A 13,535-nucleotide genomic window follows, 5' to 3' on the forward strand; every position below is an offset into this window, starting at 1 on the left:
GGCAATACTATGAGACATGTACTTTAGTATCATACTCATGAGGATAATGAGACATGGCACCTGCCATAAGTCACACAATCAGTAAGTGGCTGAGCTGGGATTCAAACTTGGCAGGAAGGTTCCAGAATCTTGGCTCCTTCCTCCAAAATGTATGACTTCAAAAAGAAATTCACTTTATTTCTTTTTATTGATTTTAGAGAGAGAGAGATGAAGGGAGAGAGGGGGAAAGAAAAATTGATTTGATGTTGTACTTATTTATGTATTCAGTGGTTGATTCTTGTATGTGCCCTGACTGGGGATCAAACCCACAGCCTTGGCATATTGGGATGACACTTTAACCAACTGAGATATCCAGCCAGGGCAAAAAAAGAATTTTACTTTAAATAAAAAAGAAGGCTCAGAAAAGAAGAACCTTTGAGTTTTCTTATTTTGTAGGTAACTATCTCCTGATAGGGAAAAAGCAGGATGGGCTTTCTGATAGAAAGCTGAACTGCACAAACAGATTTTAGTTAACATCAGAACTGACACAGGATTTTGTCTCAGTTTTCTGATTCAAACAATTTTTTAAAATAGAGAACTAGGTTAGGTAGCGAATCTGAATTACTATTAATACAAAAATGCGGCAGCCATAGGAATTATGTTTCACATGCATGAAATGCATTTTTCTCTATTGTGTTTATGTATAACTTTAAAAACTAGAAATATAAATATGCCAGAGTACCTATTTATCATCTTTGTTTTGGTCAGTTAACTTGCACCAATTTTTAATAGTTATTTTTAAACCATAAAAAAGTCAAAATAAAAATCATACTCATCATGTCAGCGTAAGAATGCATTGTAGTAATTTATATTTACAAAAGGCAAGTTATGAACAACCACTAACATGTATTTGTTTAAGTACATTTTTCTTTTAATGTATTTCACACCTTATTTATTCTGAATGATTTATTTCATATATATGACTAGATTAGCCGTTAGCTAAGTAAAGAGAAGTTATAGTCTTACATCACGTTGTATAAAAAATGATTGGCCAGACCTGTGGTGGCGCAGTGGGTAAAGCGTTGACCTGGAAATGCTGAGGTCGCTGGTTCGAAACCCTGGGCTTGCTTGGTCAAGGCACATATGGGAGTTGATGCTTCCAGCTCCTCCCCCCCTCTGTCTCTCCTCTGTCTCTCCCTCTCCTCTCTAAAATAAATTTTAAAAAAAAGAAATGATTGGACATAGCCTGACCAGGCGGTGGCGCAGTGGATAGAGTGTCGGACTGGGAAGAGGAGGATCCAGGTTCAAGACCCCGAGGTTGCCAGCTTGAGCGCAGGCTCATCTGGTTTAAACAAAAGCTCACCAGCTTGGACTCAAGGTCGTTGGCTTGAGCAAGGGGTTGCTCAGTAGGCTGTAGCCCCACGGTCAAGGCACATATGAGAAAACAATCAATGAACAACTAAAGTATCACAACGAAAAACTGATGATTGATGCTTCTCATCTCTCTCTGTTCCTGTCTGTCTGTCCCTGTCTATCCCTCTCTCTGACTCTCTGTCTCTGAAAAAAGAAAAAAAATAAGAAATGATTGGAGATAGAGCTCTTTGTAATCAAATCCAGTATCAGATAATTACTATAGAAATCATTTTGATAATGTCATTAAGATTTTTTAATAGAATTCATTTTTATAAAACATATTCTTATGTTTCAGCATCTATTAACTAAATTCATAACTTCAAAAACCCATTATGACTTTATTCCTAAATAGAAAAAAAGATTGCTTTCAAATCCTATGAACTTGCATGAGTAATTCTGTAATGGCTTTACGCAATGTGGTACTCATATGTATAAAACGGCATTTTGTTGATCATCTTTTTTTATTTGGAGTTAAAACATATAATAAAATAATGTCACAGAACTATAGAGTAGGAGAGACTTTGGGGATGTTTTCAAATTCCTTGACCTTAACTAGATTGTCAGAGGTGAATTCACTGAAAACATCAATACTTTCAACACTATAATTCAATGTTAAAATTTCTCAAGATATTTAAGTATCCTATGCCTCTCTGCTATTAGAAGCAGTGGGTTGGAATGGTTAACCATAGTTGAATCTCAATTCTGGTTCAACTATTTTCTAACTGGGAAATGTCTTGCCAGACACTGAAACTCCGACCGGAAGGAACAAGGGATGTTAATACACTGCTCACAAAAATTAGGGGATATTTAAAAATGAATATGAAGCAATAAAATATCTCCTAATTTTTGTGAGTATACGTCCTTGACAGGATTGTTCTGTGAAGCAAAGCGACTGACATACAGACTCAATGCATGGATGTAATAAAATGTAATAAAAACAAACATAAGAACTAGAGAATGCTATTCCTTTCATCTGAAAAGTCTGTCTAATGCTTTCTGAGTTTAACCCATAAGAATTTTTATATCATTATCCTGTATTTGATAGTAAAACCTGAGGCCCTGATGTTTCAGCCAGAGAAAAATAGAAGGATTTCTGATCAGTAGGAAATCCTTTGAGCTAGAGCATGTCCATGGCAAGAATTCGGCTTCTAGAAAACATTTTTCAGCTGTGATTATTTCTCTTTTTCTAACCTCCTTAAGCTGTATCTTTTTCCCTCTTCTATCACATCTTTTTAAAAATTTTTATTTAGAAAATTAAATTTAAAGGAGTGACATTGATCAGTAAGAGTACATAGGTTTCAGGTCAACATCTCTATAGCATATCTGCTGTTGATTATATTGTGTACCCATCACCTAAAGTCAAATCATTTTCTGTCATCATATATTTGACCCTCTTACTCCCTTCCCCTAACATTCTATCACTCCTTAAACTGTTCCCATTTCTTAAATTATAATGAACCTAATAACAATACCCAGCCAGTTCTCTGCATTGTCCCCAAACCCAGTTTCTCTGTTGGTGTAGTTGAGGGTTATATCCCGGACCAAAGTAAATGTGGATGGCTCAATTGGGACAGCCTACCAATAGTGTTCTATGTATATATAATATATATATAGGTCTGCATTCACATTTCTACAGGCAGGGTATTAAGGATGGGATGAATTGTGAAAATTTTGCAAAATGTAACTTAGCATGGGCTCTGTGACTGCTTAATCACTAGGAGGAAGCAAGAGACAGAAAAATACCACTTCAATGCTTTGGATATGAATTATTGCAAATATTAATATCTCTAGCAGAAATATGAAACACAGATGAGAAAGAGTATTAGTATTAGTAGAAAGAGTATTAGCATGAGTATTAGTAGTAGTAGGAATAGTCAAGTTGAAAAGTATACCAGGCAATAGTTAACAACACTAAAATTGTTGTTAAGAGGGTAATATCATGTTAAGTGGTCTTACCATAATAAAATTTTAAAAATATGAAATATACCAAAGCAACTCAAAATGCAGTGCTTTGAAGATAAATCCTGTGAGTTTTATGGCTTATATATATCTTAATCTACTATCCTAATGCTTCCCCACTGCATTACTCCAGACCAAGCCCTGAGCATCTTTTGCTGATAATTTTGTAGCAGCCTTCTGAATGCTCTCCTCCCAATGTCAGCATTGGCACTTTATGGCTGCATGATCTTGGACAAGTTATATATTCTTTCTGTATAACTCAGTTTCCTCAATGATATATTGGGCACGCAAATAGTATCTCATTCACAGGGTTTGTGTGAAGTGCATATCAGTTAATACACAAAAAGCACTTACAACAATGTCAGCCCATACTAAGTATAGTTTAGCCTTATTATTATTTTATCAAACCCAAATGCAAATATGATCATGTCACTCCCTAGCTTTCTATGCCTTCCTATTGCTTGAAGAAGAGAGGCATGAAATTCATAACATGACCCAGCACAATGTGATTCCTGACTACCTTGGCAGGTTCATTTCAAGTCACTCTTTTGCACTATCTAACCTGCTAACATTCCTTGCCTATGTCATGCTTTCTGCTGAATATTTCCTCCCTGCTTCTCCTTGCCCTCTGACACATACACACCAGAACATACCTGGGTGATGACTTATCCTTCAACTCTCATTTAAATGTCACTTCCCCCAGGAAGCCTTCCCTGACCAACCTGATTAAGTTAGGTCTTTTTGTAGAGCCCCCTCCTAACACAATTTTTTTTGTACTTTGAAACAATTAATTTGCATTTCTGGACCCAATTTTTATGTACTGATTCTATTTAAGGAGCAGAACAAGAGGGTATTGGTGTTGCTTGTGTCTTACCACCTCCTCTCCACGCCCCTCTCTGCCCATATTGCCATTCTTTAACCATGTGCTGATTCTAAACATATTAGCATACACAGGAAACAAACCAGAAGCCCAGGGCTAAGAGGATGAATTAGTACCCTGATTCTGATCAGCAGTTACAGACGGAGCCCTAAGTATCATGAAATCAAATTTATTTTTGGCAAGCTCTTCATTTTCTGCAAGCATTTTATCTTATTTAGAAGACAAAAAAAGGAAGACAAGTAAATCATCTAATAGAGTTTTCAGAATCCTCTTGCCCTTCTTAATAACTATTAAATGAATTCCTCATTTCTCTTTTCAACCTAAATAAAATAGATTTTTTAACTTGCAAGTTTGTCATTTATAAACGTTAAGAAATTCAATTGTTTTCAACTAGAATAAAGTGTAGACACAAATGCCCTGATGGCTTATGGTATATATATTTGCTGAGACTCATCAAATTGTATGTTTAAAACTGGTGAATGTTATCATATGTAAATTATATCTCAATAAAAGAAATAGTAAAAAAAAGTAATATAAAAAGCCCTAGAAAGTATTCCAAGATGTCAGATAAAAAGAGAAAAGTTGTATACATTTATTAGAAGAGAATGACTTAAAATATGATTTAAAATATAAAATAGGTTATTAATCTTGTGGCAGAAAGAAGAGAAAGCAGAAGTCAGGAAGATGAAGAGAAGCTTTATCAGGTGGGATTGGCGAGGCTGACAAGAAAACAATGTTGCAGGTTTGACTAGAAAACCTCTAGTCCTAATATTATTGAAATAGGCTCTTAGAAACCCCACCCAAACTTCAATATTTGCTAAAACTGAATTTTTTAAAAATAAAGACTAAAAAGGAAGGTTTTTGATAATTATAAAATATCTTATTTACCAACTACCTATTACATCTTAGGCAGCCTGCTGAGTACTTTATTGATTTTCATAACAACTTTTTGAGCAAGGAATTTTACTGCGCTGTTTGATGCATAAGGAAGTTATTTGACTTAATCCAGGGAATAGAACTAAAGAAGAGGAAGGTTGGGATTTCAAGACCAGATCGGTTTGACAACGAACAACGCACTTTTAACAACAGTGCTATTCCTCAAATAGATGTTGTTTGAACAGTTCAAATTTGTAAATCTTTATTTTTAGTTAGGTTACCTTTATCTTGCTTGATTCAGTCTATCCTTCTGGAAGACTGTCTTGTCACCCAATGTATTAGCTTATATCAAGCATTCTGTTAATGGCAAAATGAACCCCATCACTAATAAAAAGGCAGGTCAGGGCACAGAGCCCTTCAAACACTCTTAAGATCTCCCTCCTGCTGGGATCAACCCATTGAGTAACATGGATATTGCCATTCAATTAACTATGAACCCACTGGGCAGTTGCTTATTTCTCTGAGCTCCCAGTTCTCACCTAAGAACCTGTTCCAACCACATTTTCCTTGTGTCAGCTAACTACAACCAAACTCTTCCAGACACTGGGGCCCAAATCTAGAGTCATACTTCAGTCCTCTCTTTTTTTCACATTCCACATTCAATTCTTCAGCAAATCTTGTCAACTCTACCTTAAAAATATATCTCAAATACAATTACTTCTCACTTCCTCCATTGCCATCACCCTGGGCCAAACTATCATCATCTCTTGTCTGGGTTATTTTAATAGCAATCTAATCTGATTCTGAGTTTACACTCTTGCTTACACTCAGTCTGTTCTCTATCTAGAAGTCAGAGTAATCCTAAAAATAAATAAATAAAAGGTAAATCAGATTATGCCACTCTATCCAAGCCCTCCAATAGTTTTCCGTTTGAACTTGAATGAAGTCAAATTATCACAATGGCCTGAAAAGCCCCATGTTATCACCCCGGTCCCCTTACCTCCCTGACTTCCTCTCTTAAAACTCTTACTAGTAGTCCTCTCAGATATTCTAATAAGCCACTCCCTCAATTCCTTCCTCTCTTTGCATAAATATCACCCTGTCAAGGAGGGCTTCTTTGCTCCCCCGAATTTACCTTGTGCATTTCATAGCAGAACTTACTTTTTCTTTGTAGCACTTTTTTACCATCTAATACACTGTAAATTTACTTACTTATTCTTTTTTTTTTTTAATCGACTGTCTCTCTTCTCTAAAATGTAAGCACTTGGAAAGGACTTTTGTGTATTTTGTTCACTATGGTGGCCATGGCATCCAGGGTAGAGCCAACGGTGAGCTTTTTACATATTTTTCCAGACTTTCTCAAAAGTCTTGCTGAAATTCAAATGTACTTCGATAAATTCCGTAATTTCTTTGTGCTTCAGCTTTCTCATTTCTAAAATGGAGGAAACAAAAGCACCTTCCCCATGGTGCTGCTGTGAAGACTAAATGAAATGACACCTGTCGAGTGTTCAGCCAGTGACCAGCCCACCGAACACACTCAGGAAATCCCAGCAGTCAATATCATTGGTAATTCCAAGTAGTGCACCTCTCTATTTAGTCATTTAACACCATTTACTGAACATCTGCCATATTCTGGGCCTGCTGTGAGACATAAAGATGAAAAAACCTAGTTTTTGCTGCTAGCGCATTTGCACTCTAAAGAAGAGGCCAGTTATAGAGGGAGCTGATAAGAAGAGCAGTGAGTGGACTATGAGAAGGAAGTTAGAGAGGCTTCCAGGAGGAGGTGACTCTTAACCTGAGTCTTAAAAGTTATGTACGTAAGTGAAGAAAGCAAGAAAAGAGCTCTCTAGATCCTTTTCTTAGCAAACTGTTGTCTGTGGACCTAATCTAGATCAAGGCCAATATTTGCACAACCCTTGATCTAGGAATCGTGCTTACATTTTTAAAGAGTTATAAAGTATAATGTATGGCCAGGAGCCACCGCTATCATGGCCATACACATGCAGGTTCACATTAGATTCAGGCAGATGGTAAAGAATAGCCAAAGAATGGTGGGCCATTCCTTTATTAAAGTCTCACACCAGCCAACGAGCCACACACAGGGAAAACATTTCCCTCTTCATTCAGAGCTCACAAAGCCCTGACACATTATCTGGTTCCACAACCAGGAGAATCTTCTCTGGTTTCTCCTAGAATCAAAGGCCTTGAGGAAGGAGGGGCAGGCCCTCTCTTCCCTGAGAAGGAAGAAACAAAAAGAATACAAGGGAAGAAAACCAGCAGGGGTAAATGAGTCAGCCAGTGATAAATTAACTATATCATAGTTACAATACAAAGCAAGAATAGCAGGATCTGTATGTAACTACGGCCAGTGATCTGGAAACCCCTTCTTCCCCCTTGCCTATCCCACCGAAGCTTTCTCTCCCCTCTCCTTGAGTCCTGGGAAACCTTAAACAAAGAAGTCACATGCCCATTGCTTAGATACTGTAAAGGTATATAACCTGAAAGAAAATTAACTTCGGGGAGCCCGTGTTTTGGAGCTATAAACCCCACGTGCTCTGCCAGCTTTAATAAATTCTACTTTCTTCATCAAGTTGTCTGGGCATTTTCTGTCCTCCTTTGACTCCTGTAATAGCTTCACCAGTCTCAGCAGGGCTCCCAAACCCCGTCTGATTCCCCATCTGCAAACCTTCTCACTTCTCTGCCTCTGAAGAGGCTTCTTCTTCAGCACTCTGCATCCTCTCTGCTCTCACTCTGCAAACATGGCTTCTTTCTGCCTCTTCTCCTTCTCTCCTTTTCAAAACTTTCTGGTGTGAAAACCTCGCTCCAGCAAACATTAGCAAAACAATGGCCCTTCCCAAGCAGGAAGGTAATTTGCAACTTCACAGACCACATATACCTGGCACTGCCCAGCCCCCAGTAAAAACTATAAGCGATCAAACATAAAAAAATCACATTTTACAAATTTATTTGACCAACACATAACAAAGAAGAATATTCAACAGATGCTGTGTGTGCCTGAAAAGCCTAAAATACTAATCTAATAAAAACAGCACATAAAAGCACAGAATTGGGAAAGAGACAGTTCCTTTTCAAGGCACAGTAAGTAGCTTAACTGAAATGAAGGGTAGCTGAAGGAACAGTAGGGAAAAGTGAGTCTGGTAAGGAAAGACAAGCCTAACAAAGCAGAACCATGTGGACTAACAGGATGGATCTCAACTTTGGATTCAGAATATGAGAAATTTTAACAGACGTGCCGAGGATGAAGGAATGTATACAAGAACCAGATATCAGTTAAGAAGCTAAAAAAAAAAGGAGTTGAGTAATGTAATAGGATATGAATTAAAATCATGTCACTGAAAAAGGAGGGAACAGGTACACATGGTGATGTTTAGGAAACAGAAGTCATAGGGTTTGGTGATAGACTGAGTGAGATTAGAGAGGTTGAAATTTGGACAGACTTTCTAGCTTCCAGCCAGGGTTTTTACTTTGATGTCAATGCTTATCACATGTACAGTAATATATGAGAAACACACTTAGAAGGGAAGATTATGATGTTCCAGAAAGGCACAATAACTTCAGTTTCCTGAGAACACACAAGTGAAATTCTTATTGGTAGAATTGGTGTTCAGGAAATACCCAGGGAGAATCTTCAAGGACTGGTGTAATCTATAGCCATAATTAAGGAGGAGATAAGTATGAGACATAAGGAAGAAAAAGGAATAAGAACAACAACAAGCCTGGCCAGGCAGTGGCGCAGTGGATAGAGCATTGAACTGGGATGCCAAGGACCCAGGTTCGAGACCCTGAGGTCGCCAGCTTGAGCACAGGCTCATCGGGTTTGAGCAAAAGCTCACCAGCTTGGATCCAAGGTCTCTGGCTCAAGCAAGGGATTACTCGGTCTGCTGTAGCCCCACAGTCAAGGCACATATGAGAAAGCAATCAATGAACAACTAAGGTGTTACAAGACGCAACGAAAAACTAATGATTGATGCTTCTCATCTCTCCATTCCTGTCTGTCTGTCCCTGTCTATTCCTCTCTCTGACTCTCTCTCTGTCTCTGTAAAAAAAGAAAAAAAAAAAAGATACGAGATGAGGAAACTGAGCTCAGTGAGAGAGCCTGAGCAAGATAGACAGACAGGCAGGCAATAGTGCATTTCCAGATGCTAAGAGGGCAGAAAGAAGCATAAGGAACTGGCCATATTATCATGCCAAGCACATTGGGGAGGTCAAGTGAGAGGATAGAAAAATGTCCATTGTTTTCAGTTAAATTCAAATTTTAAAAATGTTTTTCTATTGGACATGTTAATACGGAGATCATCAGTCCTTCATATGAGCAGTTTAGTGTAGTTAGGGAACAAAATATGGATCAGAGCTTTAGCTGACAAAAAAAGAGGGCGATTGTAAAGCTAGTAGCCACGGCCACCATCACAACCGCCTGGCCCATGCAGATTTGAATTTGATTCTGACAGATGGTAATGAAACAATGAAGATAAGAACTGGGGGGCCATTAGCTTTAATCCTAGCGTGCACCCAGCAGACAAAAAAATACACACAGTGGGAAAACACTTCCCTTTCCATTCAGGGCTCCCAAAGCCACTGACTTATCCGAGTTTTCTAGAATCAAAGACTTCTACCTCACCAGCCTTATTTACCTCTGTTCCCCATCTCCTTTTTACTGCACAAACTTTGCACAAACTGGCTTCTTTTTCAGCACTCTGCCATCTTGGCTGCTTCTCCTCTCCTCCACGTGGCTTTTCTCTGCTCTCCTCCAGCATGGGCTCCTCTGCCCCATTTTATAGTGTAGAAATCAAAACCTTTAATCCAATATACAAACAAGAAAGTCTCTGATACAAAGTCACTTCTCTGAGACATAATGGGATTCCTCATGAGCGTGCACCACCCTACATCATGCAACAGTCAAGGGTATGAGGAAAAGCTTAGTTTTAAAAAGATCTTAGTATTAAAAGGGTAGGAAAGGCTTAGTCTTAAAACTAAGGCCTAGGCTATAATGACCCTACCTGTTTATAGCCTGTCCCCCACACCCAATGCAAACTATGTATATAAGTGAGTGTTGGGCAGATAAAATATATTATGCTCACTTTGTTAAAGATGGCACTGCCCACATGGAAGCCTGTCATCCAGGTGATATTAATGTGTGTTGGGGCGGGCTGTGGGCAGGCAGGATCCTTGTAGCCTGGGGCTTGGTTTTGGGATTAAGCCTTTCCCACACTTTTTGATGTGGGGTGGTGCAATCCTATCATGCCTCAGAAAGTGACTTTGTATTAGAGACTCCCCTATTTTGTATATTGGATTAAAGGTTTTGATTTCTACACTATAAAATGGGGGCAGAACAGGAGCTTGCTCTCTTGGTTCCTGAGATTAGTATTAGAGAGGAGAGCAGAAAAGCAGAGCAGAGAGAGGCCACGTGGAGGAGGCCAGGAGAAGCAGCCAAGATGGTGGAGTGCTGAGTGAGAAGCCAGTCTGTGCAGAGTTTGTGCAGGGAGAAGGAAGGAGATGGGGAACAGAGGTGAATAAGTCTGGTGATCTAGAAACCTTTGATTCTAGGAAACTCGGGATAAGTCAGTAGCTTTGTAAGCACTGAATGTGAGTGGGTTTTGGAGCCCAGAGTGTGTTTTTACTTGCCCGCCAGGTGTAAGCTAGAATTAAAGATGATGGCCCACCAGTTTTTGGCTCCATTGTTTCTTTATTGACTGTCCAAATCCAATGTGAACCTGCATGTGAATGGCCACGATGGCGGCTCCTGGCTTTACAGGGAGCAAACATATATATCATATTTACAAACTTATTTGACCAATATTCCACCCCTTTTGCTCGCTTCAAAATCTAAAGCACAGGTATTCCTGCACAAGGAAATTAGGCACATTACACAAATTACAACAACATGACAAATCATACAATTTCAACAATTACAAAGGTACATTTCACCAGTCTCTGAGCACTTTGCCAAAAGCACAAAATGTCCTCGGCCTTCTTTCTAGCCATTTGAAAAGCTTCCCAGGGCAGGGGAGTTCTTCCAGCAAAGCTGTCCCCCACCCCCATCAGGGTATTTCACATTGTCCAAAACTCGTAAGTCCATCCAACAAAGGAGCCAGTGCCCACTCCGGTTGTAGTCCATGCACTTGGGGCTTCAGCCACCCCTCTCATCCCTGCTGTCCTGGCAGGTCTTACACTGTCCCAAAGAGCAGCACGTGGCAATGGCAGTCAGCATTTCCATCTTTGCTCTGGAGAGCATGATGGCACCCATCCCATGTCCCAAAATTGCAGACCTACCAGGAGCATAGTAGGTACTTCTTGCTGCTGGGCTCTCATCTTCTGGAGACTGCAGATTGCAACTCCAGCCCAATTCTCCTCATCCTCCAAAGAGGAACTGAAAACACCAGTTTGCACTGCCGGGAGTGAGCCCCCAGTCACCAGCGCCTTCTGCTCCACTGGCCTTGCAGTCCCAGCCCCGGCCTCCCACCGCTGCTAGCTCTCCACAATGTCCAGGGAAATCTGCAACTCACAAACCTGTGATTCCTTCTCCAGCAGCTGCTCTATTTTCAAGCAAATCTCACGAACCTGGTCGGCCTCCTTTGGTGCTTGCTCCAGCTCCAGGGTCGGCATCTCTTTCTCCCACATTTGCTTCAGCTCCTTCCACTGCTCGATTTGCAGGTTCCACGCAGCCCACACAGCTCTCGGTTTCCTCATGCATGGCTATAAAAGTCAGCCAGCCTACGGCCCCCAAAAGAACGGCCATGGGGAACCATAACAGCAGCCAGTCCTCTACTCCACCACTCAAAGGTGGTGGTAGCTCCATACCGAATTGATCCAAATTCTGCCTCAGACTATGCCAATTGTATGGCCAGTAGCCATGGCCACCATCACAGCTGCCTGACCCGTCCAGGTTTGAATTTGATTCCGACAGATGGTTGATTCAAAAATGAAACAACAAAGACAAGAACTGGGGGGCCATTAGCTTTAATCCTAGCTTGCTCCTGGCAGGCAAGAAATACACACAGTGGGAAAACACTTCCCTTTCCATTCAGGGCTCCCAAAGCCACTGACTTATCCGAGTTTTCTAGAATCAAAGACTTCTACCACACCAGCCTTATTCACCTCTGTTCCCCTTCTCCTTTTTTCTGCACAAACTGGCTTCTCCTTCAGCACTCTGCCATCTTGGCTGCTTCTCCTCTCCTCCACGTGGCCTTTCTCTGCTCTCCTGATGCATGGGCTCCTCTGCCCCATTTTTTAGTGTAGAAATCAAAACCTTTAATCCAATATACAAACAAGAAAGTCTCTGATACAAAGTCACTTCTCTGAGGCATAATGGGATTCCTCATGAGAGTGCACCACCCCACATCATGCAACAGTCAAGGGTGTGAGGAAAAGCTTAGTTTTAAAAAGATCTTAGTATTAAAAGGGTAGGAAAGGCTTAGTCTTAAAACTAAGGCCTAGGCTATAACGACCCTACCTGTTTATAGCCTGTCCCCCATACCCAATGCAAACTATAAGCGAGCAAACATATATATCATATTTACAAACTTATTTGACCAACAAAGACAAATATCTGAGACTAATTATTTTCAATCTTAATTATAAAAAGCAGAAACAGGAAAGTAGGCACAGGAAAGAAACAGAGCAAGATCAACATTTTAACCTTTCATATATATTTGAGATTATATAGGTACATGTGAGATTAGCATGTTCCCACTTAACTTTAAAGCTTTTTGGTTTTCTTGATAGAAATAGTCAAGTTTATAAATAATCACAGAATGTCAATATTAATAAACAAAAATATAACTGTAGAATACTACCATTTTACAGTCCCTAAAGAAATAATGGATATAGGCATTGTTTCTCAAAAGGGAAACAGCCAGATATTGTACACATATTACATACCTCCAACCAAAGAAGTATTTTTTATTAAAAAGATCAAGCCCAAATCAGATCAATCTCCTATAACTATTACTAGTTTATAAGAAAGATGGGGGCAAGAAACATGCTAAATAATAAATAACATTGTGATGATGCAATCAGAGAAAAAAACAACAAAATGTAGGGAACTATTCAGGATAAAAAAAACTAATTTTTTCAATATAAATTGTAAGAAAAAAGAACGGGGGAGGGAAAATTATAGATTAAAAGAAATTTAGAAGACATGTCAACCAACTGTAATCTATTTGAATTCTTATTAAAATATTTTGTGGCCCTGGCCGGTTGGCTCAGCGGTAGAGTGTCGGCCTGGCGTGCGGGGGACCCGGGTTCGATTCCCAGTCAGGGCACATAGAAGAAGTGCCCATTTGCTTCTCCACCCCCCCTCCTTCCCCTCTTTCTCTCTCTTCCCCTCCCGCAACCAAGGCTCCATTGGAGCAAAGATAGCCCGGGCGCTGGGGATGGCTCCTTGGTCTCTGCCCCAGGCGCTAGAGTG

General features: G+C 39.8%; 1 protein-coding gene across 8 annotated transcripts in view; it reads right to left on the reverse strand.

Moving 5' to 3' along the window:
* Positions 1 to 13,535, reverse strand: part of FILIP1 (filamin A interacting protein 1) — a 242,178-nt gene that overhangs the window by 25,584 nt on the left and 203,059 nt on the right. The window lies entirely within an intron of this gene.

This window comes from Saccopteryx bilineata, chromosome 1 (genome assembly GCF_036850765.1).
Source record: "Saccopteryx bilineata isolate mSacBil1 chromosome 1, mSacBil1_pri_phased_curated, whole genome shotgun sequence".
Classification (NCBI taxonomy): Eukaryota; Metazoa; Chordata; class Mammalia; order Chiroptera; family Emballonuridae; genus Saccopteryx; species Saccopteryx bilineata.